General features: G+C 45.0%; 1 protein-coding gene across 4 annotated transcripts in view; it reads right to left on the bottom strand.

The window, feature by feature from the left end:
• Positions 1-1975, bottom strand: part of TACC1 (transforming acidic coiled-coil containing protein 1) — a 126112-nt gene extending 124137 nt beyond the window's left edge. For 2 of the 4 annotated variants that reach the window (XM_033231551.1, XM_033231560.1), the window contains exon 1: positions 1573-1975. The gene's annotated coding sequence lies outside the window, so the exon portion shown is untranslated. The remainder of the gene's footprint in view (positions 1-1572) is intronic. The other 2 variants (XM_033231579.1, XM_033231584.1) reach the window with 1 other exon arrangement.
• Positions 1976-25742: the final 23767 nt, after the last annotated feature.

The raw sequence follows: 25742 nt of genomic DNA, 5'->3' as shown, positions 1-25742 counted from the left end.
ACTCCCACCTCCAGCAGGTTCCCAAGGGCAGAAGGCAATCTTTAAAGGAGGCGGATGGGAGGACCGAGTAAGAGCCTAGACAGGGGCAAGCTAAAAATCCCTCCATCAATCACCTTTGTTCCATAAGCAGTCATTTTCAGTATAGGCAAAGCACTGCTTATTGCAGGTCAGCAGTTCTGCAAATTGTTTTAAAAGCATGCTTTTAACTGAGAACCTCGACATAAAAGTCAGGTAAGGATGGAGCTACTTTGTTGGAAGTGGGAAGAGGAGGTGCCCCCAGGCTCCACGGTGAACGCCACAAAGGGAACCTGCATCCCTTCCCAGGAGCAAGGATGTCCTTAGATCACAAGACGTTTTCTTTTTTCTTTTTCTTTCTTTTTTTTTTTTTTGAGACAGAGTCTTGCTCGGTTGCCCAGACTGAAGTGCAGTGGTGTGATCTCAGCTCACTGTAACCTCCACCTCCCAGGTTCAGGTAATTCTCCTGCCTCAGCCTCCTGAGTAGCCGGGATTACATGTGCCTGCCACCATGCCCAGCTAATTTTTATATTTATAGTAGAGAGGGGTTCCACCATATTGGCCAGGCTAGTCTCGAACTCCTGACGTCAAGTGATCTGCCCGCCTCGGCCTCCCAAAGTGCTGGGATTACAGGTGTGAGACACTGTGCCCAGCCACACAAGATGTTTTTTAAGTTCAAAAGCCATTTTCTAAGAGAAACAAATGTATATAATAAACATGAACTCAGCTGAGTAGTCCTTATGCAGAAGCCATGCTGAGTTCTCTGAGCAGGTCCAATGTCAGCACGTGTATTGCCAAGGCTGGCCTTCCAGAGACCAACTGCTGGGAGCCCGTGCCTCACGAAGGCAAGGGCTACAGGCAGGTTACTGGGTAGGCCAGTTAGCTCTGCCCCAGACAGAAACGTTTTAGACAGCACCTGGGTTCTGTCCATAAACGCAGGGCACTGATGCTCAAGGACCCTCACCAGGGTCTGTGCCACATCCCTGCACCCAGAGAAACAACTCAAGGTAGTTGTCTCCAAGGCAATGGGTGGAAGGAAGGGAGGGAGAGAGCATCTGGGCCAGAAGAACACATGGCCCAGGTCCCGGGAAACAGCCACGCCCAGCTCACGGTGGTGAGAATGTTTTCCCCAGCCCTGTCCCCTTCTCACTTCTCCCCGAATCTACTCCGAGATGAAGGTATTTATGACTGCTCCTGGGCATTTCAGGGGCGGAAAGAAAAAGAAGAAAAGAGAAGAGAGAAGCAAAGGGAAAAGAAAAGAGAAAAGAAAAGAGAATCAGGGATTCACAACATTTATTTCCTAGAATTCTGCCTTTTAATACCTCCCACACGAAACAAAATATGTGGTTCCAGAGACCCAAGAATTAAAGTTCAACTTGGAAAGACAGAGGGAAAAGGAATGCCTGAACTTATTCCAGATTCGTGGCCAGTCCATCCACCACCCAGCGCATACGCAAGCGAGGGAAACACCTCAGCCCCGGGCTTAAAGAACGAGCACTTCGTTTTGCTCAATAAGTGTGAAGTGGCCTCAGGAACGTGCAGTCCCCAGTTTCCTACCTCTTCGGCGGGGGTCCCCAGAGTCGGTCCCCAGGGTCGCTCCCCTCTCCCTTCTGCGCCACCTGCTACCGCTGATTTGGCATCTCTCCTGGGGAAGCCGCGGGGCGATCAGGGAGGAGTTCCGAGGAAGGAAGGGGAGGGCATGGTCTCCCAACCAAGCACTTGGTTCCAGAGAAAAGGATGTTTTGTAACTTTCAGCTTGAATTTCCAGAGGCAGAACAGGAAATGTCCACGGGGCTGGAGCTCAAGTGCGAAGTCAGCCGGGGCTCTGGCTCCTTTCAGAGGGGCACTTCCTACATGCTCCCGACGCTGGCCCTGTCTGGAATTTAAAGCTGCGTCTGAATTCTGGTGCCTTTTGCCCTCTTACTCCTTCCTCTAGCACTTCTTCTTCTTCTTCTTCTTCTTCTTCTTCTTCTTCTTCTTCTTCTTCTTCTTCTTCTTCTTCTTCTTCTTCTTCTTCTTTTCTTCTTCTTCTTCTTCTTTCTTTCTTAATGGAACGTCAGCTTCGTTCCTGACATGCTGGAAAAAGTTTCTTTTGCTTCAACTTGGCTCAGAAACATCCTCTCCTTGCGAGAGTATTTCTCCTATTACAAAGTTCAGTTTAAAAAAAAGAGAGTTGTTTTGCCAACTTTTGTACTGAGAACATTTTTGACGGATTTTTTCCCCCGATCGCTTGGATTCCAAGAAACATACACACCCACATCCCTCTGTTTTTTGTTTTTTCTCCTTCTAACTGAAAAATAGTAATAATAGCTGGTTGGACTGGGCACAGTGGTTTGCGCACATAATCCCCGCCCTTTGGAAGGCTGAGGCAGGAGAATTGCTTGAGCTCAGGAGGTTGAGACCAGCCTGGGCAACATAGTGAGACCCTGTCTCTACCTACAATTTAAAAATTAGCCTGGCACAGTAGCTTGTGTCTGTAGTCCCAACTACTTGAGCCCAGGAGTTGGAGGCTGCAGTGAGCTATGATTGAGACACGGCAATCCAGCCTGGGCAACAGAGTGAGATCTTGTCTCTAATGATAATAATAGTAATAATAACAAGAGCTGGTCAAATATTGCAGTGCTGGTGGAGTGCTGTGGCTCATGCCTGTAATCCCCCAGCACTTTGGGAGGCCAAGGTGGGCGGATCACCTGAGGTCAGGAATTCAAAACCAGTCTGGCCAACATGGGAAACCCCATCTCTACTAAAAATACAAAAATTAGCCAGTTGTGGTGGGGGGCATCTGTAATCCCAGCTACTCGGGAGGCTGAGGCACAAGAATCTCTTGAACCACAGAGGCGGAGGTTGCAGTGAGCCTAGATCACGCCACTGCACTCCAGCCTGGGTGACAGAGTGAGACTCCGTCTCAAAAAAAAAGAAAAAGAAAAAAAGATTGCAATGCGGGTGTTCTTGTTCTTAGACTGTGGGCGGAAGGATGCTGCCTCACTCAGCCTTGTCTGTGTGATTGTGTTCCCCACAGCACAGTGTGCATCCTGTGTGGTAAAGAGGTGTAACGGGTAATGACGGTCTTCAAAGGTGTCTCTTAGTTCTAGGTCTTTCTATAATGGTCACACAGGAATTGGCTACCTTTTAATGGGGTCCCATTTCAAATTACAAACTCTATCTCCTCTGCTCCCCACCCCCACTCCCCACCCCAGGGATAGGCCTGGAAGACCCCTGGTTGTGATTTGTGGAGGTGATTGGGTGGAAGTAACGGGCCTGAGAGGCTAATCATAAGATTCAGTTGTTGGTAACTGCCCGGGGGGTAGCATGTCTGTGAACTGTCAAATGCCACCACAAATTGAGAATCTTTAGGGTACTCGTTGACCCCTGCAACAAAACTCAGTCGTTTTCACAGTGTTAATTGGGAATTTGTTCACAAGCAGGAAATGAGAACATCTCCTCTGTTCTATGTATTAGAAGCCATGTTGGCCAGGTTGGTTTCGAACTCCTGACCTCAGGTGATCCGCCCACCTTGGCCTCCCAAAGTGCTGGGACCACAGCACCTGTCCTGCACTGCAATCTTTTACCAGCTATTGTTATTATTACTATTATTATCGTTGCACATTCATAGTGCAAGTAAGATTGTAAGAAAAAATAATTTGTTAGGCCAGGTGCAGTGGTTCATGCCTGTAATCCCAGCACTTTCGGAGGCCAAGGCAGGAGGATCACTTGAGTCCAGGAGTTCAGGACAAGCCTGAGCAATCTAGGGAAGCCCTGTCTCTACAAAATTAAAATAAAATAAATTAGCCAGTGTGGTGGTGCCTGTACCCCCAGCTACTTGGCAGGCTGAGGCAGGAGGATCACTTGAGCCTGGGAGATCGAGACTGCAATGAGCTATGATTGTACCATTGCACTCTAGCCTGAGCAGCAGAGCAAGACCCCATCTCAAAAAAAGAAAAAAAAAGAAAAGAAATAAAAATTGCCAATTCATCGGGTTAGAAAGTTTCAAATGTTTTAGGAGTATCTTTCATTTACAAAAATTATACTGTATGTGTAACAGACTAAGGCTAGCAATTTCTAGATTGTTGAGTAGATGTACTGATTATACATAATTTTTATCTAGTCAGTGAAGCAAGACTGACCCTAGGTGATGTTTTTCTGTTCTGGCTTAAGTTTTGTACCTAAACGCGAAAGTAATTGAAATACATTTATATTCTGAAATTTAGATATTCTATCATTTCAAACTCAATGTAGTGTGGAGATAATCCTAATCAACAAATTTTAACCCAGCATTAAAAATATGAGTTAGATGTCTATTTTATAGTCTAACATATTTAAACATAATATTAAAATAAACATATGATCTCAAGAACCAGACTCTGAAAAGAGGTAGACAGATTGAGTCTATCTGATATCTAAACAATAGACGAACTAAGTTTTAAAAAGATTAATTATGTCCCCACTTAAGGGCAGAAGTCTAATTCCACAGATTTGAAGAATATGTAGCCTCGTGAACACATCTGACCAGAGATATGGGAGTGTTGCCTAGCAGAGTTAGTGGGATGGCACTTCTGATTCTTTTTCTTTCTTTATTTTATTTTATTTTTTATTATTATCGTTTTTTTGAGACGGAGTCTCGCTCTGTTGCCCAGGCTGGCATGCAGTGGTGTGATCTCGGTTCACTGCAAGCTCTGCCTCCCAGGTTCACGCCATTCTACTGCCTCAGCCTCCCAAGTAGCTGGGACTACAGGCGCCTGCCACTATACCTGGCTAATCTTTTTGTATTTTTATTTTTTATTTTTATTTTTATTTTTGAGACGGAGTCTCGCTCTGTTGCTCAGGCTGGAGTGCAGTGGTGCAGTCTCGGCTCACTGCAAACTCCGCCCCCTGGGTTCACGCCATTCGCCATTCTCCTGCCTCAGCCTCCCGAGTAGCTGGGAATACAGGCGCCTGCCACCAAGCCTGGCTAATTTTTTGTATTTTTAGTAGAGATGGGTTTCACCTTGTTAGCCAGGATGGTCTGGATCTCCTGACCTCCTGATCCGCCCGCCTTGGCCTCCCAAAGTGCTGGGATGACAGGCATGAATCTTTTTGTACTTTTAGTAGAGTTGGGGTTTCACCGTGTTAGCCAGGATCGTCTCCATCTCCCGACCTCGTGATCCACGCACCTCAGCCTCCCAAAGTGCTGGGATTACAGGCATGAGCCACCGCGCCTGGCCGGCACTTCTGATTCTTACCCTGAGAGCAAGATTCACTAGATCAGTCACCTCTTTTGCAATTATTAAACTACTTGCTTTGATATCATGAATATAAACACAAGTATAAAAATCTCTTGTTGAACAGCAAAAGACAGAGCTGAAGGTGAGATAAAATCCAGGCTTTTCAAGGTGAAAGCTAAACAATATTTCACAAAAGGCCAAATGCTGGATTGGTTTGTGGATGAGGGACCATACTGAATTTAACTGGCTACATAGCATTGATTGAGTGCTTACTACATGTGCCAGGTCTGTTTGAGGCCTTCTCAGATAGAACACAATTTTCCATACAACAGCACTATAAAATATTGTTGCTCTCATTTTACAGAAGAGGAGCTTAGGTTCTGAGATGTATATTTTGCAATTTTACTTGTCAGTGTTAAGATTGTTCATGATCTGAGTTTCTTGCTTTTGTAAAAAAAGATTTATTGTATTCATGATGCCTGTCTAGTCCTGCAACTCCCTACCATGTTATATGTTAAAACTGAAAATGTCATCCATTGATTCGTCCCAGTCAGTAAATATTTAATAAATACCAATGTGCATAGCACTGGGCCAGGAGTGGAATGACTCAAACCCTACCCTAGGGATGTTTGTAATCTAGAAGGGAGATGAGATAAAAATACATCTTTCTTTCCTTCTTTCTTTTCTTTTTTCTTTTTTTTTTTTTTTGTTTTTTTGAGACTGAGTCTTGCTCTGTCACTTGGGCTATGCAGTGTTGTAATCTTGGCTCACTGCAACCTCCACTTCCCGAGTTCAAGCAATTCTCCTGCCTCAGCCTCCCAAGTAGCTAGGACTACAGGTGCAGGCGACTATGCCCAGCTAAGTTTTGTATTTTAGTAGAGATGGGGTTTCACCATGTTGACCAGGCTGGTCTTGAACTCAAGTGGTCTGCCTGCCTCGGCCTCCCAAAGGGCTGGAATTACGGGAGTTAGCCACTTTGCCTGGCTTAAAAATACCTGTCTCATTTTAACTCAGCATTTCCCCTTCTAGGTCTATACTCAAGAGAGATGCGAACATATGTCCACACAAAAACCTGTACACAAATGCTTATAGCAGCATTATTCATAACAGCTGCTTCCGTAAACAACCCAAATGTCCATCAACTGATGAATGAACAAAATGTGGTTTATCCACACAATAGAATATTATTTGGCCTTAAGAAGAAATGAAGTACTGATACATTCAGTAGTTTGCCTACAACATAGATGAACCTGGACACCATTATGCTAAGTGAAAGAAGCCAGTCACAAAACACCACATATTATATTATCCATTTTTATGAAATGTCCAGAATGGGTAAATCTATAGAGATGGAAAGTAGTGGTTGCCAGTGCCTGGGGGCGTGGGGAGCTTGGGGGCTGACAGCTAAAGGATACGGGGTTTCTTTTAGGAATGATAAAAATGTTCTAGGCCGGATGCAGTGGCTCACATCTGTAATCCCAGCACTTTGGGAGGCCAAGGCGGGTGGATCACTTGAGGCCAGGAGTCCAAGACCAGCCTAGCCAAATGGTGAAACTCTATCTCCACCACAAATACAAAAATTAGCTGGGTGTTGTGGGCAAAACTGTAATCCCAGCTACTTGGGAGGCTGAGGCAGGAGAATCTTTTGAGCCTGGGAGGTGGAGGTTGCAGTGAGCCGAGGAGATCAGGCCACTGCACTCCAGCATGGGCAACATGACTCGGTCTCAAAAAAAAAAAAAAAAATTTCTAAAATTGATTGCAGCAATGGTTGCACAATTTTGTGAATATACTAAAAATTGTTGAACTGCTGTTCTAAATGGGTGAATTTATGGTACGTGAATGATATCTAAATAGAGAACTGTTGTAGAAACAAAACACATACCTGAAAAAATAACTATCCACTTATCTTGTAACCATTCCAACTTCCAAAGTGTCACATTCCATGTACACTTTTTTGTTTCCTTGGCTAATTCATTCTAAGGGCACTCCAGCCCAGGCAACTGAGCAAGACTTAGTCTCAAAAAAATAAAAATAAAAAAAAAAGAAAATAAAAGAAAAGAAAGAAAGAAAGAGGTATTTTTGAGAAATTCAAGGCACTGTCTGAGAAAAGAAGAAATGATATGGGAGACTGAAGGAAAGAACCATCTCTCATATGAACACAGTATCCTGTATATTGTGATTATCACATTCATTGAAGATCTCCCTCCTTTGGCAACATGTATATTCCCGAGTTCTCTCCATCCTGCCTTCTACCAAAATACATATTCAAGAAAGGATTTTAAATGTATAATCACTCGGAAATTTAGAAGGCAATGATGACTATATTTGCATTTAATTAATGTAAACATTTTTTATTGTTTTAATTTTATGAAATAAAAATGACTAAACTCTTTTTTGTTTGGTTTCTGGTTTTCTGTTTTGTTTTTTCTTTTGTTTTTTGATACAGGATCTTGCCCTGTCACCCAAGTTGGAAGGCAGTGATGTGAGCATGGCTTATGGCAGCTTTGGCCTCCTGGGCTCAAATAATCCTCCTGCCTCAGCCTTCAGAGTAGCTGGGACCAGAGGGGCATGCCACTATGTCCAGCTAATTTTTAAAAAAATTATTTTTGTAGAGACGGGGGTCTCCCTATGTTGCCCAAGCTGGTCTTGAACACCTGGGCTCAAGCGATCCGCCGGCCTTGACCTCCCAAAGTGCTGGGATTACAGGCATGAGCCACCGTGGCCAACCCAAACTCTTACTTTATTCCAGGTACATTGCAAGGTGCAGGAGTTAAGAGTCCAGTAAAGAGAGCAATCAACCAAACACATCTCATAGGCGGTTCTGGGCACTATAATAGGATATAGCGGTATGATAAGGGCCCATCTAGGGCAGAGGTATAGGACATGGCAAATCTGCTGGAGCAGCAGGTGTCTGTAGTCAATAAGGAGCTCCTGAAAGGTTTGGAGAGTGCCATGTTTGAGAATGGATGTTCTGGAGATGCTGAGAATGGTGAAATTGGCAATTTAGCAATATAATTTCTGGCAGTTGGATGAAAGAGAAAAATTTTAAAAGCAATTAAAAAAATTATTTTTGTAGAGACAGGGATCTCCCTGTGTTGCCCTAGCTGGTCTTGAACTCCTGCGCTAAAGCGATCCTCCAGCCTGGGCCTCCCGAAGTGCTGGGATTACAGGCAAGAGCCACAGCGCCCGTCCCAACCTCTTATTTTATTCCAGGTACATTTCACGGGGCAGGAGCTGAGTCCAGTAGAGAAAGCAAGCAAGCAAACAAATCTCATTGGCGGTTCCAAAATTATTATTGTTGTTTTGTTGTTATTATTATTTTGAAGGATAGTTATGTAACAGCAATTTAGTAACCACTTCCTGGCTCCTGAAATGTCATTTGCAGAGTCGCAGAAGCCAATTCCATTGCCCTCCTTTAAGAGTCCATTACCAGAACAACAAACTCTGTTTTTTGCGGGGAGTCAGGTGTCATTCTCATATATGTCCAGTAGGTGGAGGCATTGCTGTTCCAGAAAGAAAACTGTTCTTTGTAAACTTGGTCTGATTGCCATTGCCGCTGAGCACCGGAGGGACTGCCGTTTACTCCTTTTTGTACGGGGCAACAGGAAGCAGGCCAGAATTATGCAGTAGAGAGCGCATGGATCTTGGAACCCAACACCATCGTGTCCTAACCTGGACTCCTCTGCCCAGTGGAGTGACCCTGGGCACATTACTTCACCTCTTTGAATCTCAGTTACCTCATCCAAAAAGTGATGGTTTCGCAGGTACACGATCCCTTATCCACATTTCCAAACTTCCCCACTCTGGAAACCACAAGCATTTCGTAACTCATGGGGCAGCAAGACCTGACCTCAACTGACCTGAAGTTATGTATTATTTTACTTAGCGTGAATATTCTCACATTTCGCTGCAGAAAGGGTTTATATGTTTGATTACAAAGTGCTCCCCTAGCCCACTGGGGGTTTGATATAATGAAAGGTATATTGGGTTGTGTTACCTTCCTAAAACCTGAGAAAATCCAGAATCCTGAAGCACACCCGGCTCTAGGGTAAGAGACTGTAAATCTGAAATACTGACTGCAAAGGGAGGGAGGAGGGAGGAAAGAAGGGAGGAAGATACTTTAGTGAAATTGATCCTCTCTTGTTAGTTTCTCCCCTAGCCATTATCAATAACACACATACTTCTACAAAAGGAGGACTTCCTTTCCAAAGACAAGGTATTACCTACTTCCCCATTTCTCTCTTTAGGGTTCCCTCCACCATCCACTCGGTTGCACACAATGGAAGGGTGTAAAGAGTGTTGTAAGGATGAAAGGAGACAGCTTGCCTGAAGCACCTGGGCGGCCCCCAAGAACTCTTCTTTCTCCTACCCAAGCCAATCACACCTGGGGTCCTGGCAAATCAGAGAAATCCCAGGGGGGGAAACAAAGAATCTCTGTTGATACACTCACATCATTCATTCATTTGATACATACATATTAAGCACCTACTTAATATGTGCCAGATACTCTGTGATTAATAAGGTTATTATCTCCCGCTGAGCCTGTGCCATCCTTATGGGAAGACTCAGGGATTGTCTTGGGCTCTGCAAATTACTCAGCAGTTTGGGAGGCCAAGACGAGAGGATCACTTGAGCTCAGGAGCTTGAGACCAGCCTGGACAACATGATGAGACCTTGTCTCTACAGAAAATTTTAAAAAATTAGCCAGGTGGATTGCTTGAGGCCGAAAGTTCTAGACCCGCCTGGGCAACATAGTGAGATTCCTTTCTACAAAAAAATTTAAAAATTAGCTTGGTGAGTTGGCGGGCACCTGTAGTCCCAGCTACTCAGAGGCTGAGGTGGGAGCATTGCTTAAGCCCAGGAGGTCAAGGCTGCACTGAGTCATGATTGTGGCACTGCATTCCAGCCTGAGTGACAGACTGAGACCCTCTCTCAAAAAAGAAGGGGGAGGAGGAGGAAGAATAGGAAGAGGAGGCTGCAGCAGGTGCTGTTAAAGGGAAGAGGAAAAACCCATTCGTAGACTCAGTCCACAGATGTCTTTTCCACCATCCCTAAACTTTTAATCATATCCTTTATTTTCACTCTGAAGATTTCACCTGTTTAAAACTTCTGCCCTTGAGGAGGGATGGCTGATGGAGGTAGAAGGTACGACTTGAATGCAGCTCTCACCTGGGCATTTCTTGACTCTCTGGAGTAAATCACATGAAGGCCTGGGAAACTCACCCTGCTGCCAATTTGATATCTGCTTTAGATGCACCACCAGTATAATGGGGATCCCAACTCCTGTCCCCACCCACTTCGCCATTCCGTTTATGGCTTTTTCCTTCCTCCCCCTCCATGCTCCAGGCAGATCCAAGTTCTTGCAGTTCTTTGAATGTGTCCAACTCTGCTGCCTTCTTTGCCTTTGCACATGCTGTTCCCTTGTCCTGGAACCGTTCCTTCTCTCCTGTTTAATTCCTGTTAGTCCTTCTGCAGAGCCCAGGGCGCAATGGCTCCAGATGCCTTCCCTACCCTTCCTTTCTGTCAGTGCTGGGCCATCCTGTGGGATCATATGCACACTTCCATCACAGCACCACACACACTGCGTTGGGGTCCTCAGTGTCAGTGTCTCTACCCTGCCCACCACACACAGGCAGTGGGAGCTCCTTGGGGGCACGCCCTGTTCTTTACAACCTCAGCATCACTGGGCTTGTCCACAAAGGAGACACTCAATAAATGTTGGCTGATTACATGAATGGTGGTGGAGATCAATATTATTATATTTATGAAAGAGCTCTGAGCTCTTGGGAATATGACTATATTCTACATTGCAGAAAATGACATAAATATGCAGCCGTTGCAAGAAGAAATCTGAGACTTATCTAATGTCAGTTCCTCGCCCTGCACTACCTATTACTCATCCCTGGGGCAGAGGCTGTGTTTGTGGGAAGCACACCAGGCAGAAAGTCTCAAAGCCTGGGATCCGGCCCACGTCTATCACCAGCCAGCTGTGTGATCATCGACAGTCACATGTCAGAATCCTCACTTCCCTTATCAGGGCAACAAAGAATCAGAGCTGCTGAACAAGTTCTTTCTCGTTCTGATATTCTGTTATTTTATTTTGAGTGCATTGAGCTATGAGTTCACAGAATGCATGATGACATCTAAGCAAACTTGCTAGTTCTAAAAATAGGCCGTGTACGGGAATGTGCACCAAAGTGTGCAACAAGATAAGGATTGTGGACAACAATGCTGTGGCCAGGGTGGTGGTCAATTGGCAGATTGTCCTGCAAACCCTCCTACCTTTGCACTTTGATTCCTTTTTGTCTTCAGAAAGTACTCTTTTAAAATTCAAATTTTTCTGGGTGCCACTTCATTACCTTAAAATCCTAGGATTTCAAGGCTAGAAAGGATTTAGCAAGTAATATTTCAGTTATCCCATCAAAACCTTGCAGGGATCCTTGACAGGCAACTGGGATGAGACCGGCTCTTAGTGTCACCTGGGTAATCAGCCCCAGTGATGCTGCAGGCTGTTGATAGGGAGAGAGGAAGATACTTAAGTGAAATTGATCCTACCTTGTTAGTTTCTCCTCTAGCCATTATCAGTAACACAGGTACTTCTACAAAAGTGGGACTTCCGTTCCAAATACAAGGTATTCTGTACTTCCCCACTTTTCTCTCTAGGGTTCCCTCCACCATCCACTCAGTTGCACACACCGAAAGCCTAGAAACCATTCTCTCTTTTCCCTGCCTCTAACCCGTAGTCCGTCAGCAAATTCAATCCTCTCTTCCTTCAAATATGTCCCCTACCTGTGTATCATCACCACCACTGCTAAAACGCAGGTGAAAGTCATGTCATCATGTCAGAGTAAATGTAACAGCCCCCTCTCTTGTTCTCTTGCCTCTACTCTTGTTCCCCTAAAGATCATTCTCTAGAGAGTAACCAGGACCATCATTTCCCATTGAAAATCCTCCAATGAGTTTCCATTGCTAGTCCAGGGAGATCCAAACTCCTTACCACTTTGGCATGTCCCCTGCCTACCTCTCAACATCTGTCCGAGGCCCAGGCACTCTGACCTTTCTGTCCCTCACACAGGCCAAGCATTTTGCTCTTTCAAGGCTTAGAACATGTTATTGCCTCTTTCTCCAGATCTGCATACACACCCCAACCTCTAACACTAGTGAGGTCCAGGAACAAGGGCAGGAATGGAAACCCATAAACCATATCTCCAAGTGTTTAAAAGCTATAGACCACTCTAAAACCTATCACATAAAACATGTTCTAGCCTCTTACCATGTCAAATGCCTTCATAATGACAAGATTGAAAAATATATGTAAACACATGGCTTTGATAACTGCAAATTAGCAAAATACAAAAGAAAATTAAATTTATTACTGTGCATATTTAACTGTTCTGTTGATTGTTTGGTGATATTTGAATGAGTACTAAAATAGAGACATATGTATTATCTATGACTTACATGTTTATTCCACAAAGTTTATTTTTTTGTTTCATTTCAGTGCAATCACTAATATAATCATTTTCAAATAATTGTGTTCTATTGAGATGAATGATATAAAATAGTTTTAAAAATGTTATTGTCCTCAAAGTGTAAAAAATTTAAATATATTATCATTAAAATATAACTGAAAGTAAATATTTGAAAATTAAAATACTTTTCATATATCCTTTCAAAAAAGTTATTTTTCTCAGATATTCAAAATTATTTATAATTAAGCAAATACATATTCTAATTAGTGAATATGAAACGTTTAAATTACAATTATTTAAATAAAGTTGAAAAATTCTTTTGGAAAAATCTAGCTAAATTATATTAGATATTCATATTTTTTAAAAAATTCTCAGGCTGAGCATGGTGACTCATACCTGTAATCCCAGCAATTTGAGAGGCAGAGGCAGGAGGATCACTTGAGTCCAGGAGTTCAAGACCACCCTGGGCAACATAGTGAGATCCTGTCTCCACAAAAATTAAAAAAAAAATTAGCTGAGTGTGGTGGTGCACGCTTGTAGCCCCAGCTACTAGGGAGGCTGAGTGGGAGGATCACTTGAGCCCAGGAGATTAAGGCTGCAGTGAGCCGCGATCATGCCACTGCACTCCAGCCTAGGAACAGTGTGAGACCCTATCTCTTAAAAAAAAAAAAACAGATTGGCAGGGCACAGTGGCTCATTCCTGTAATCCTAGCACTTTGGGAAGTCGAGGCAGGAGGATCACTTGAGCCCAAAAGTTTGAGACCAGCTTGGGCAACATAGTGAGACTCTGTCTCCACAAAAGAATTAAAAAGTAATTAGATGTGGTGGCGCATGCCTGTGGTCCCAGCTACTGGGGAGGCTGAGGTGGGAGGATTACTTGAGCCCAGGAGGTCGAGGCTGCAGTGAGTCATGGTTGTGCCATTACACTCCAGCATGGGCAACATAAGGAGACCCTCTCTCAAAACAAACAAACAAACAAAAAAGAAAATGTGTCTCAGTTTTGGTGTTCAGTGCTGTCAAGGTAAATAATTGGTATGCTTTGAGGATCTTACATCTAAACCAACATACATACACACATTGAAGGGAAATGTGAATTACTTGACATTGCAAATGTTCTTCATCCATCATGTGCAAACGTCCCAAATACTTCTTTAATCCATGAGCATCTCCAGAACACAAAGAAAGAGAAGAAAAAGGCAGATGCTCAGAACTCTGGGGAACAATTTTTCTTCATGCAATAATCTAGTGCTCTGATGCTGTCTTTGAGAAAGGTTTGAACAAATTACTTTGTCCCTTCTGTCACCTAAGCACTTTTGCCATGCAAATTCTTTCCAGCACCACCCACAACCTTGACAGCATTAGGACAAGGTGGTGGAGAAGTGTTTCCCTGGAGTCTGAAGCGTGTTAAATAATCAGAATGGTTGGGGTCCTCTAAATCCCCAGGCCCAGGACAGGGGCCCCTATTGCCCTTTTCCAAGGGTAGTTCCTTCTTTCATGCCTCCTGGGTACCTCCTTATAGAAAGGCCTTCTCTGGCCACCCTGAATAACTGATGTGGCATCCGTACCGCCCCACCCCAACCATTCTGTGTCCCCTTGTCCCATATGATCTTTTCATAACAATTTACACCATCTGAAATCACATCTTTCTCTACCCACCATGCACCTCCTCATGTGCGTAAGCCCTCAATGCCTATTTGTTAATGATCAGACATCTCTGACCATCAGATTCCAGAGGTATTTCAGCAATGGATGTTTATTTGTGTGATGTTTTAATACACAGTGTCTCCTCATGCATGCTTTCGTGAGATTCCCATGACCTGTGAAGAACAAAGGGCACACCTGGTGCTCAGAGAGGTTACGAGGTTTGTCACTGTGAGCAAATGGTAGAGCTAAAGGTAACCATACAATTAGTATTCTTTTCTCTAGACCCCTAAAGCGAAGAAGGAGCCTTGAGGGTTTATGGTGCGGCCTCAAAACACACACCCATGGTGAGCAGCCCCACACAATTCTGCCCCTAGAGGGCAGTGGTTGCACACACATGGACATCGGACCCATTTGGCCCACTAGCCGGTTAGTGATGGGTGTCTACGTCTTCACCTAGTTTTTGTTTGTTTGTTTTGTTTTGTTTTTTAGAGACGGAATCTCGCTCTGTTGCCCAGGCTGGAGTGCTGTGACAAGATCTCAGCTCACTACAACCTCCACCTCCCGGGTTCAAGCGATTCTCCTACCTCAGCCTCCCAAGTAGCTGGGACTACAGGTGCGTGCCACCACACCCAGCTAATTTTTTGTATTTTTAGTGTAGACAGGGTTTCATCATATTAGCTGGGATGGTCTCCATCTCCTGACCTTGTGATCTGCCCGACTCAGCCTCCCAAAGTGCTGGGATTACAGGCGTGAGCCACCGCGCCCATTAACTTCACCTAGATTTTAGAAGACCCTGGAGACATTCTGATCATACCAAGATAAGAATACAGTTCCACAGACCTTACTGACCTGGTGTGTTTCCAGGAAGTCTGGAACTTCCTGGGTGGACCTCCTGCCCTTACCCTGACTTCTTCCAAGGAGAAAGCTAGAACTCAAGCCCAGTTCAACTCTGTGTGTTCCTTTCTGCCCTTGGAAACCTTCCTACCAGTCTTGCTCAATTTGGGCACTCGTGACATTTTGGACTGGAAATTTTTGTTGTTGTGAGGACTGTCCTGTGTATTGTGAGGAGCTGTCCAGAATCCCTGGCCTCTACACCGAATTGCTAGCAGCCCTCTCTCCCCATCTCAGTTGTGACAACAGAAAATGTCTACAAACATTGCCAACTGTTTGGGGGAGGTAGAGGGAGAAGGTAACAAAATTGCCCTGGTTTGAGAGCCACTAAACCAAACCACCTATGGAATAGATGCCGTGGAGTCTAGCCGTGAACTGTCGTCCAGGAGGCGGCTGGGGAAGAATTCACAAATGTTCCCAGCACAGGATCTTGCGATTTCTGTGTAAACTTTTCTTCCAGTGATATTTAATTTTTTGTGTCATCTCCAAATGGTAATTGTTTGCAAATTAAGTGGTGTTTATCCTCCTGGCTATGAACTCTAAACAGAATGCAGGGTTTTGTTTTGTTTTGTTTTGTTGTGTGTGTGTGTGTTGGTTTTTTTCTGATCTGCCCGGTTCTCAGTCCCTCAGACCATTTATTTCCTTTTATTGTTGTTTTCCTCACTTGGCTTCCCCCCTCCACCAGACAGGCTTAATAACTGGCAATCATCACATCGCAGGGCAAGGCAGTCGGCAGCCACCCCCGCAACGGGGGAATCAGAGCCTGAATGCTCTGGAACTATTGCCTCTTTTGTTTTTTCCAGGCAGACTCCAGTTTTGTCTCTTGACTATCCCTGAATAAAGAGAATCTTAAAACATCATGTGGCTGCAAATGGCTTCGCATAAGCTGGAACGAGCAATAAACAGGAAGTCCACAGCAAAGGAGAAATAAAAATGATCAGTCAATTAGGCTGTGAGAATGACTTCACTGAACCCCCCCCCCCCACCTCCAAGGTACCTTTGGGGGAAATTGGGCTGCATTAATCGGGCCTGGGCAGACAGGCCCTAGAGCAGAGCTGCCAGGAGGGAAGGCCTGCAGTGAGCCAGTGAGGGAGAATGAGTGCCACACCACTTCCGGAGCCAAAGATCTGCCAGAGGAGTAGGACAATGCGGCCCACATGCCGTGAGCAAATTATCCCAGCCAAGTTGCAAAACTTACATGACACTCGTTTATCCTGTCCTGGGGTTGGACGAGAGGCCCCAGGATGAGGAACTAATGCAATTGCCCCGGCACTCCAGCCCACACCTGGCTGCTCTGGCGACACTCTGGACTCTCACATTCAGACAGGGCCCCCACAGTGCTCTTGAGCCCCAAGCGTCCCATGTCTTGGGAACCTGCTGCCCTTCCCAGCCACCACCCAGTGTCTATGGCTGACATGCCCGGGTACCCTGACCCAGCGATGCCCCTCCAGAGCAGGAATCATCACCACGATGAGTTAGGCCTGGCTCCACCCTACCCAGGAGACCTTCCTGAAAACAGCATCACAGAGAACTTGGAGGACAACATAGCTACTGCTTTGATGTCGGGCTTAAAGAGAAAGGATGCCTCCTAAAGCAGAGAGAGGAGAGAAAGAGATAATCGGCCTCTCGGTGTCTCATTTCATGAAGAGAGTCAGATTGTACAAACAGGGAGTTAAATAAAAAAGGATGTAGGAGGAAGTTTAAACTAATTCGAGGTCAGAAAAGTGAGAAACATATTTTTAGTTTCTAAGACCACCTAAAGAAGGCAGGGTAGGCCGGGCGTGGTGGCTTACTCCTGTAATCCCAGCACTCGGGGAGGCTGAGGCAGGAGGATTGCCTGAGCTCAGCAGTTTGAGACCAGCAGCCTGGGCAACACAATGGAATCACATCTCTAAAAAAAAAAAAAAGTAGCCAGGCATGGTCGCACATGCCTATATCTACTTGTGGGGCTGAGGCGGGAGGCAGTCTTGAGCCCAGGAGATCACGGCTGCAGTGATTCAAGATCGTGCCACTGCACTCCAGCCTGGGTGACAGAGCAAGACTGGGTCTCTTAAAAACAAACAAACAAAAAAGGCAGGGTATACCACATATAGAATGTTATGATTAAAAAGTAGTTCTCTCAGGCCGGGCGCGGTGGCTCACGCCTGTAATCCCAGCACTTTGGGAGGCCGAGACGGGTGGATCACGAGGTCAGGAGATCGAGACCATCCTGGCTAACATGGTGAAACCCCGTCTCCACTAAAAAATACAAAAAAACTAGCCGGGCGAGGTGGCGGGCGCCTGTAGTCCCAGCTACTCCGGAGGCTGAGGCAGGAGAATGGCGTAAACCCGGGAGGCGGAGCTTGCAGTGAGCTGAGATCCGGCCACTGCACTCCAGCCCGGGCGACAGAGCAAGACTCTGTCTCAAAAAAAAAAAAAAAAAAAAAAAAAAAAAAAAAGAGTTCTCTCTCCAATCCTAGTTCCTCTAGTCGATCTTATTTTATTTATTTATTTATTTATTTATTTAAGAATGAGTTTCACTCTTGTTGCCCAGGCTGGAGTACAGTGGCGCCATCTCGGCTCACTGCAACCTCTGCCTTCTGGGTTCAAGCGGTTCTGCTGCCTCAGCCTCCCGAGTAGCTAGGACTACAGGCACCCATCACTATGCCTTGCTAATCTTCGTATTTTTAGTAGAGATGGAACTTCACCATGTTGGTCAGGCTGGTCTCAAACTCCTGACCTCAGGTGATCCACCCACCTCAGCCTCCCAAAGTGCTGGGATTATAGGCGTGAGCCACCATGCCTGGCCTAGTCCACTGTATTTTATTGTGGCTACACTGTAAATCCATTCTGGAAGTGGCCAGGGTCATGTCTCTATACTAGGGGTTCAGCTACGGATAGTGGGGAGCATTTTCAAGGAGGCCTGAGAGAAGGCAGGTGTTACGCACAATGCAAAACAGCAGGGTGATGGCAGAGCTCTGACCTCGACGCTCCTGAACTAGGGGTGGTCCTTAGGACTAGGTTGTTTTCCAACAGCTGACTCCGCTGTGATTGGACCAAAGAGTTAGAGATTTTGACCAGGTGTGTAAAGGTGGTGAATCTCCAGCTTCTGTTTAAGCAATGGCCCATCTTCCTGGAAACATTCTTGCTCTCTGAGCCCTGGGATCTTGGAACAGAACCACTTGCCGGAAGTGGCCATTGCTGCCCCACCATTGTAGAAAAATCTCCTGCCCAGATGCCCAGGCTTTTATTAGCCACTGCAAGATTCTCTATCACCTCCCTAAGCAGATCCAGCAGGAATCCAACCATTGCAAACCTATCACTTTTCAACAACGTGGGGCATTTACATGGTAAGACTAGATCCACGTTATGCTGGAGTGAGGAGCGGGTCAGTAAAACTTCCTATCTCCCAGATAAGCTGTGTGCTGAGAACTGACCCAGCCAGTTGTCTTGGACAGTAAGTGAATCGATCGACAGAAGCCTCTGCTATGCACCTGGGCTCTGTGTTCATTACTGTAGTTTATAGGAAGGAAGCCAAGAAAGATGTGGTCCTGCCATCCATGAGGTTGCACCCTAGTCTAACTCACAAGACTAATGAACATGTGGGCTCATACGATAAGGCTGCATGACCCTTCTGGCCTTCGGTAAACTCAAGCCTGAAGATTTATGTAAAGCTATGGCGCTTCACTAAATAATACTGCACATTGTTATCTAACTTTTCTTCTATGTCTTGTGCCACCCATAAGGTCATAAATTCCTCTAGAGTAGGAAGCACAATTTACCCTTTTTAGGGTCTCATGCATCCCCTCACCCCCTATAGCTTCCAGCACAGTGCTATACACATAGGTGCTCGTGATGCTGTTACCAGATGCCCTGGTGAGTATAACCGCGTGAAACTGACTAGAATTGCAATAGGAGTTTGTGTACGGGAGCAATCTGGGTGGGCTGGGGTAGTTGGAAGAGGGAGCCTTCCCTGGAACTGCATAGGGCAATTGACAGTAAAAATACCACAGTTTTTTTTTCTTTTCCTTTTGAAAGTAGTGATTAAAGATAACATTTAAAAAACTGTAAAAGTGTAGATGTTCATTATAGAAACGTGTCAGATGAAGAAAAATATAAAGGAGGAGATTCAAATCACGGGTAATTTCATTCCCAGACATGAGTGAGCTCACAGAATACATAATTATCAACTGTAACAAGTGCTGCGAAGAAAGAAACCAGCAAGAGAATAAATCAGAGAGACCTGATCTAGAATACAGGAGGCCTCTCCCAGGATGCAACGTTGAAGCTGAGACCTAAAGGATGAGCAGGGCTGAGATGGATGAAGAGAGAGAGAAGCACATAACAGGTGTGTGAAAGGATGCATTTCTTTAAGAGGCTGATTACACCTGTAATCCCAGCACTTTGGGAGGCCGAGATGGCCAGATCGCTTGAACCCAGGAGTTTGGGACCAGCCTGGGTAACGTGGAGAAACTCCATCTTTACAAAAAGAAAAATCACACACACAAACACACACACACACATACACACATACACACACACAATATTAGCTCTGCCTGGTGGCATGCACCTGTAAGTCCTAGCTACCCAGGAGGCTGAAGTGGGAGGATCACTTGAGCCTGGGAGGTCAAGGCTGCAGGGAGCCATAATTACACTATTGCACCCCAGCCTGGACCACAGAGTGAGACCCTCAAAAAAAAAAGAAAAAAAGAAAAAAAAAACAGATGAATCATAAGATGAACATCTGTCAAATATTTTATTTAATCTTTCACTTTTTTTAACCTTATTAATGAATGAGGGAAACATTAAGCTCTTACAACTGGTTCAAAGGCGAATTCAAAGTACCACACTTACATAGGTCAATCAGGAATGCTGAAATGAACATGTCAAAGATTCCAAATTCGGTGGAGGAAGGTCAGTTGTCCCTCCACTGGATAGAATGTATCAGCATATGGAAAATAACCCTTACATTGCTCTTGCTTGTCTACAACTTGCAGAGTTGTCTCTAGCTCAGAAAATGAAAGATGGAGATGACCAGGAAGAGTAAGTCAGAATGTCTACAAATTCTTCCCCCGTTTCAAAGCCTTTCACAGTTTGTCCTGATGTTTGCAAATGTCCTGGGAAGGAAAGAGCTTAAGAGAAATGAAAGAGGAGGTTGCTGGGGTATAATGAGCCAGGAGGAGAGTGGTTGAGATAGGATTCATGGTGTACATTCCCATTTGTAGGGGGTGTGTGTGTGTGTGTGTGTGTGTCAAGGTAAAGCTTATTTTTTCTTCTTTTTATTTATTTATTTTTTGAGACAGAGTCTCTCTCTGTTACCCAAGCTGGAGTGCAGTGGCACAATCTTGGCTCACAACAACCTCTACCTCCAGGGTTCAAGCAATTCTCCTGCCTCAGCCTCCTGAGTACCTGAGATTACAGGTGCCCGCTAACACTCCTGGCTAATTTTTTTTTTTTTTTTTAAGTAGAGACAGGATTCACTATATGTTGGCCAGGCTGGCCTCGAACTCCTGACCTCAAGTAATCCACCCACCTCAGCCTCCCAAAGTGCAAGGATTACAAGCATGAGCCACCATGCCCAGCCTCTTCTTCTTTTTTTTTTTTTTAAGACCTAACAGAGATTTCCCATACACCCACTGACCCCACACGCACAGCTTTCCCATTATCCACATCCCTCACCAGAGGTGTATTTTTGTTACAACTGATGAGCCTACATTGACATATCATTATAATCCAAACAGTGTAATTTACATTAGGGTTCATCGTTGGTGTTGTACATTTTGTTTAACTTTTATTATACATTGGATAAGAAGGGAATGACCTAATGCTAACAGGCTCAGCAGAAAGACCCAGCAGGGCCTGTGTGCCTAGATTCTTCTTGGCCTCTGTGCAGAGCACCTCCCTTCTGGGCATGGGGCAGGACACTGCTGGAATGGGGGTCTGATGACCTACAGCCAAACCAGGTAGGTCAGATTTCTTTTTCTTTCTTTCTTTCTTTCTTTCTTTCTTTCTTTCTTTCTTTCTTTCTTTCTTTCTTTCTTTCTTCCTTCCTTCCTTCCTTTCTTTTTCTTTCTTTCTTTCTTCTTTCTTTCTTTCTTTCTTTCTTTTTTTCTTCCTTTTCTTTCTTTCTTTTTTTCTTTCTTTCTCTCTGTTTCTTTCTATCTTTCTTTGTATCTTTCTATCTTCCTTCCTTCCTTCCTTTCTTTTTCTTTCTTTCTTTCGATGGAGTTTTACTCTTGTTGCTTAGGCTGGAGTGCAATGGCACAATCTTAGCTCCCTGCAACCTCTACTTCCTTGGTTCAAGCGATCCTCCTGCCTCAGCCTCCCAAGTAGCTGGGATGACAGGCACCTGCCACCATGCCTGGATAATGTTTGTATTTTTAGTAGAGACGGGGTTTCACCATGTTGGCCAGACTGGTCTTGAACTCTTGAGCTCAAGTGATCTGCCCACCTCGGCCTCCCAAAATGCTGGGATTACAGGCATGAGCCATCGTGCCACATTGTTTCTTTATGGCCAATTTTTATACAGAAGGTGGAGGGAAAGTTAGAGAGTAATATTTTAGGTTTTATGACTGGTTTGGGGGAAAGGGGTTCTGGTTTCTAAGACCTGTCAGGGTTTGGTCAAATGTAGGATGACATAATAGATCCCTCATTGTATTATCAGACAGGATATTTCCACTGCCCTAAAAATCCTCTGTGTTCTGCCTTGTCTTTTTTTTTCCGCTTAATAATATAGGATAAACATTTTCTCATATCATCAAGTATCCTTTTGCAGCCCAATTGTGAAGGGCCGCGCCGTTCCCTTGCAGTGGACCCACCGCAATGTATTAACTAAGGCCTTCCATCCTCTTCAGTTAAGTTGCTCCTATTTGAGATTCAGACACATTAGTCTTTGTTTTCATGAATCTCTGATGATTTCCCTAGGATAGATTTCTGTAAGTGGAATGTCTATTCTAAAAGTGTTGATTAGCAAAAACTGCTTTCAAGTGAAGTACTTTAGGAAAATATTGAGGTATGGAGAGGTAGCATCTCTGAGAGAGAGAGAGAGAGCACGCAGTGGGGCAGTTTTGGAGTCTGGATGTGTAGATTGGAAGAGGTCGGGGAGTAGAAGATGACTCAGGGTATTGGGCTTGGGTTTTCCTTAGAGACAATGGGACATGGGCGTATTAGGAAGAGGAACTAATTTGAGGGAAGAAGATAAATTTACTCAGGGACGTGCAGGATTTGGGTTACTGGGGCTCAGAAAACAATACTTCAAAATGGAGGCCTCAGAAGCAAAAGTTTTTCTCTGATCTTCTCCTGCCCTCTCAGTCCCATCCTCCCCAGAGGCTAGCCAGAGACACTAGAATCTCTCTTCCCCAAGGCAAGTCTTAGGAACCAGAACCCCTTCCCCCCAAAGCAAGCCATAAAAACTAAAAATATTACTCTCTAACTTTCCCTTTGCCTTCTGTTTAAAAATTTGCCATAAGGAAATTTTCTGACCTCTCTGATTGGACTGTAGGTCATAGGACCCCCTTTCCAGAGAGGGTCCTGCCCCACACCCAGAAGGAAGGAGTGCTGCTCAGAGAGGCCAAGAAGAATCCAGACAGACAGTCCTTGCTGGGTATGTCCCCACTCTTGTCTATCAGCATTAGATGGTTCTCTTTTTGTCCTATCATATTTCTACAGGACTATCCATACTTTGTTGAACCTAAGCATAAAAAGGGACAATTTCCCCTGCATCTTTGGGTCTTCATTCCAAAAGCATACACATTAAATAAATGTGTATACCTTTTCTCCAATGAATCTGCCTTTTGCAAGTTGATTTTCCAGCAAAACTTTCAAGGGCCAAGGGGAACCAGGGAGCACCCAGGGGCACAGGGGCAGAGTCTGGGCTGGAAAAGTGTATGAGTCCATTTTCACACTGCTATAAAGAACTGCCCAAGACTGGATAATTTATAAAGGAAAGAGGTTTATTTGACTCACAGTGCAGCATGACTCAGGAGGCCTCAGGAAATTTACAATCATAGTGGAAGGTGAAACAGGCATGTCTTACATGGCGGCAGGTAAGAGAGACCAAATGCACGCATAGAAGGAACTGTCAAACACTTATAAAACCATCAAATCTCATGAGAAGTCACTCACTATCATGAGAACAGAATGTGGAAAGCTGCCCCCATGATCCAATCACTTCCCACCAGGTCCTGCCCTTGACACATGGAGATTATGGGAATTACAATTCAAGATGAGATTCGGGTAGGGACACAGAGTCAAACCATATAAAGAGGTAAATTTGGGAGTCATAGGAGAGATCTTCTAGTTAAAACCATGAGAGGAGCTGCCTAGGGGAGAGAGGGCCCCAGGGTGATGAGAGCCCTGCAAAAGAGCCATGCTCAGGGGCACACTTGGAAGACACAGCAAATATGTAAACAGGAGAGAAAAAGGTGGGAAAGCGCCTTGGGAAGACTGGGTCATTAACAATGTCAAGTATTGCCCTGAGGTCAGCAAGGCTGAGGACTAGGGGGGAAACCATTGTGCTTGGCCAGAAGAAAGTCCTGGCAACCTCCAGCAAGTGCAGTTTCAATAGAATTGTGGGGGTGGAAGTCCGTGGTTTAGGGAATAGTAGATGGAGGCATTGAGTGTCAGCCACAATGTGGAGGATTTTGGCAGCAAAAGGAAGTGGGAAGTCTGGAAATTAGCTAAAAAAGAGGAGAGTGGAGCATTGTATTTTGTGAGTGTGTGTCTTGTTCCTATTCCAAGCCAGCAGCTTCAGTCGGCTTTTCCACATCCCCTACCACAGTTTCCTCAGCTTATTTTTCAATCCTAAATATTTTTTCAATCTCAGAGGAGATTACATGGCTTCATAGGACTAGCCCTTCACAGAGAGCCTGGCACATAGGAAGTGCTCACTAAGCATTTGCTATTGTCATCATTTTTTATTAACAGTCCTTAAGGTCTGGGCATGGTGGCTCACACCTGTAATGTCAACACTTTGGGAGGCCAAGGCAGGTGAATTGCTTGAGCTCAGGAGTTCAAGACCAGCCTGGGCAACATAGCGAGGCCCCATTTTTACAAAAAATAAAAAAAATAGCTGGGCATAGTGGTGCATACCTATAGTCCCAACTACTTGGGAAGCTGAGGCAGGAGAGTTGCTTGAGCCCAGGAGGTCAAAGCTTTAGTGAGCTATGATCACATCACTGCACTCCAGCCTGGGTGACAGAATGAGACCCTGTCCCCACTCCCCCTCTCAAAAAAAAAGAGTCCTTAAGAACAAAATATACAAACAAGAAGGACAGACATGGGGTAGGTAGAGTGAAAGTGGGAATGAGGTAAAAGAGGAGGGGCTGTCTTTAGCAGGGAATAATTAGAAGCACAAAAGGCTGGTTCATCTTTTCTTGGCCTTCATCGTGGGTCTATGGTGGACTGCATCTTCCACGTAAGATGCACTAAAGGAGCCTGCCTGCCTTTTGTCAGTTTGCATGTTGATTTGAGACTCTTCTCCAAGATTTCTTTCTGCATTTTCATTCAATGCTTTGAAGTCAGTCTGAGTTTTAGTCTGGTCCTGCCCCTTGGGACTGCAGGAGGGGACAAAGGGGAACTCCCTGGAGTGCAAGATTTGGGAAGAATGTGCAGAGGGAAAATGAGCAAATGCCAAATGTGCCGGCACTGCCAGCGGATGCAAGTGAGGGATGGAGCGCCTGATAGCTCACGTCTCCAGGAGCAGATTGTAAGTGAAATCACAGGTATTCATCCACGGGGAGGATCTGGGCAGGAGCAAAAGCCCAAAAGGTTCTGTTTGTGTGGCAAGATACAGAAACAGTGTGGGCTGAGAAGGAGAGGGGCAGGTCCTGCCTTTCCTGTAGCAAAATGACAATTACCCCATCTCAGCGGGCTGTACAGAAAGAGGTAATTCGTTTATGTTGTCTGTAATTCTGCTGGCCTTCCCCCCTCCCTGTTTCACATTCTGGTTAGAAGGCAAATAAGTCACTAACGTCCAGACAACCTAGTTTAAAGCTTCGATCATTTAAATTGTCACTTTGGGTAATGTCCAGTCTCTGATACGTTAAAAATGCTCCACCTTGCAGCCTTTAGCTCTGCCTACTTCTCACCCTAAGATACTACTTCTCACTCCTGTCTGGGTACACAAAGAAAGAGATGTGTGTGGGTCACACAGGACAGTGGCGGGGTTGTGGGGTGGGTCTTGGACACGTCCTCAGCATTCTTTATGTTCAGGGGCTTCCTGTGTCTACCTGGTGACTACTTGCCTGGCATTCTAAGGTGGCACAAAGGCCATTTAATGTATGCTCTCTCGGCTTGACCACAGTGCAAAGCAATACATTGATGTGGCTTCATCGTGGCTTTCCTGTTGCTGTCTGCCTCTCTGAAACTGACATTAGGTTCCTATATGGCAATTCCTCCCTGCAGCCCTGGCTATCTAGCCACCCTTCCCCAAGGTAATTCTTATCTTTCTCCCGTCGGCATAGCTGACTGCATTTCTTTTTAAGGAGCAGAAGTTCTGCCTTTGCAAAAGCTGACCATCTCATTGCTTGATTTCATAACT

The sequence above is a fragment of the Trachypithecus francoisi genome, unplaced genomic scaffold, assembly GCF_009764315.1.
Source record: "Trachypithecus francoisi isolate TF-2019V2 unplaced genomic scaffold, Tfra_2.0 Contig01440, whole genome shotgun sequence".
Taxonomy (NCBI): domain Eukaryota; kingdom Metazoa; phylum Chordata; class Mammalia; order Primates; family Cercopithecidae; genus Trachypithecus; species Trachypithecus francoisi.
The sequence above is the reverse complement of the archived record's forward strand: the minus strand, read 5'-3'. Positions and strand labels throughout refer to the sequence as shown.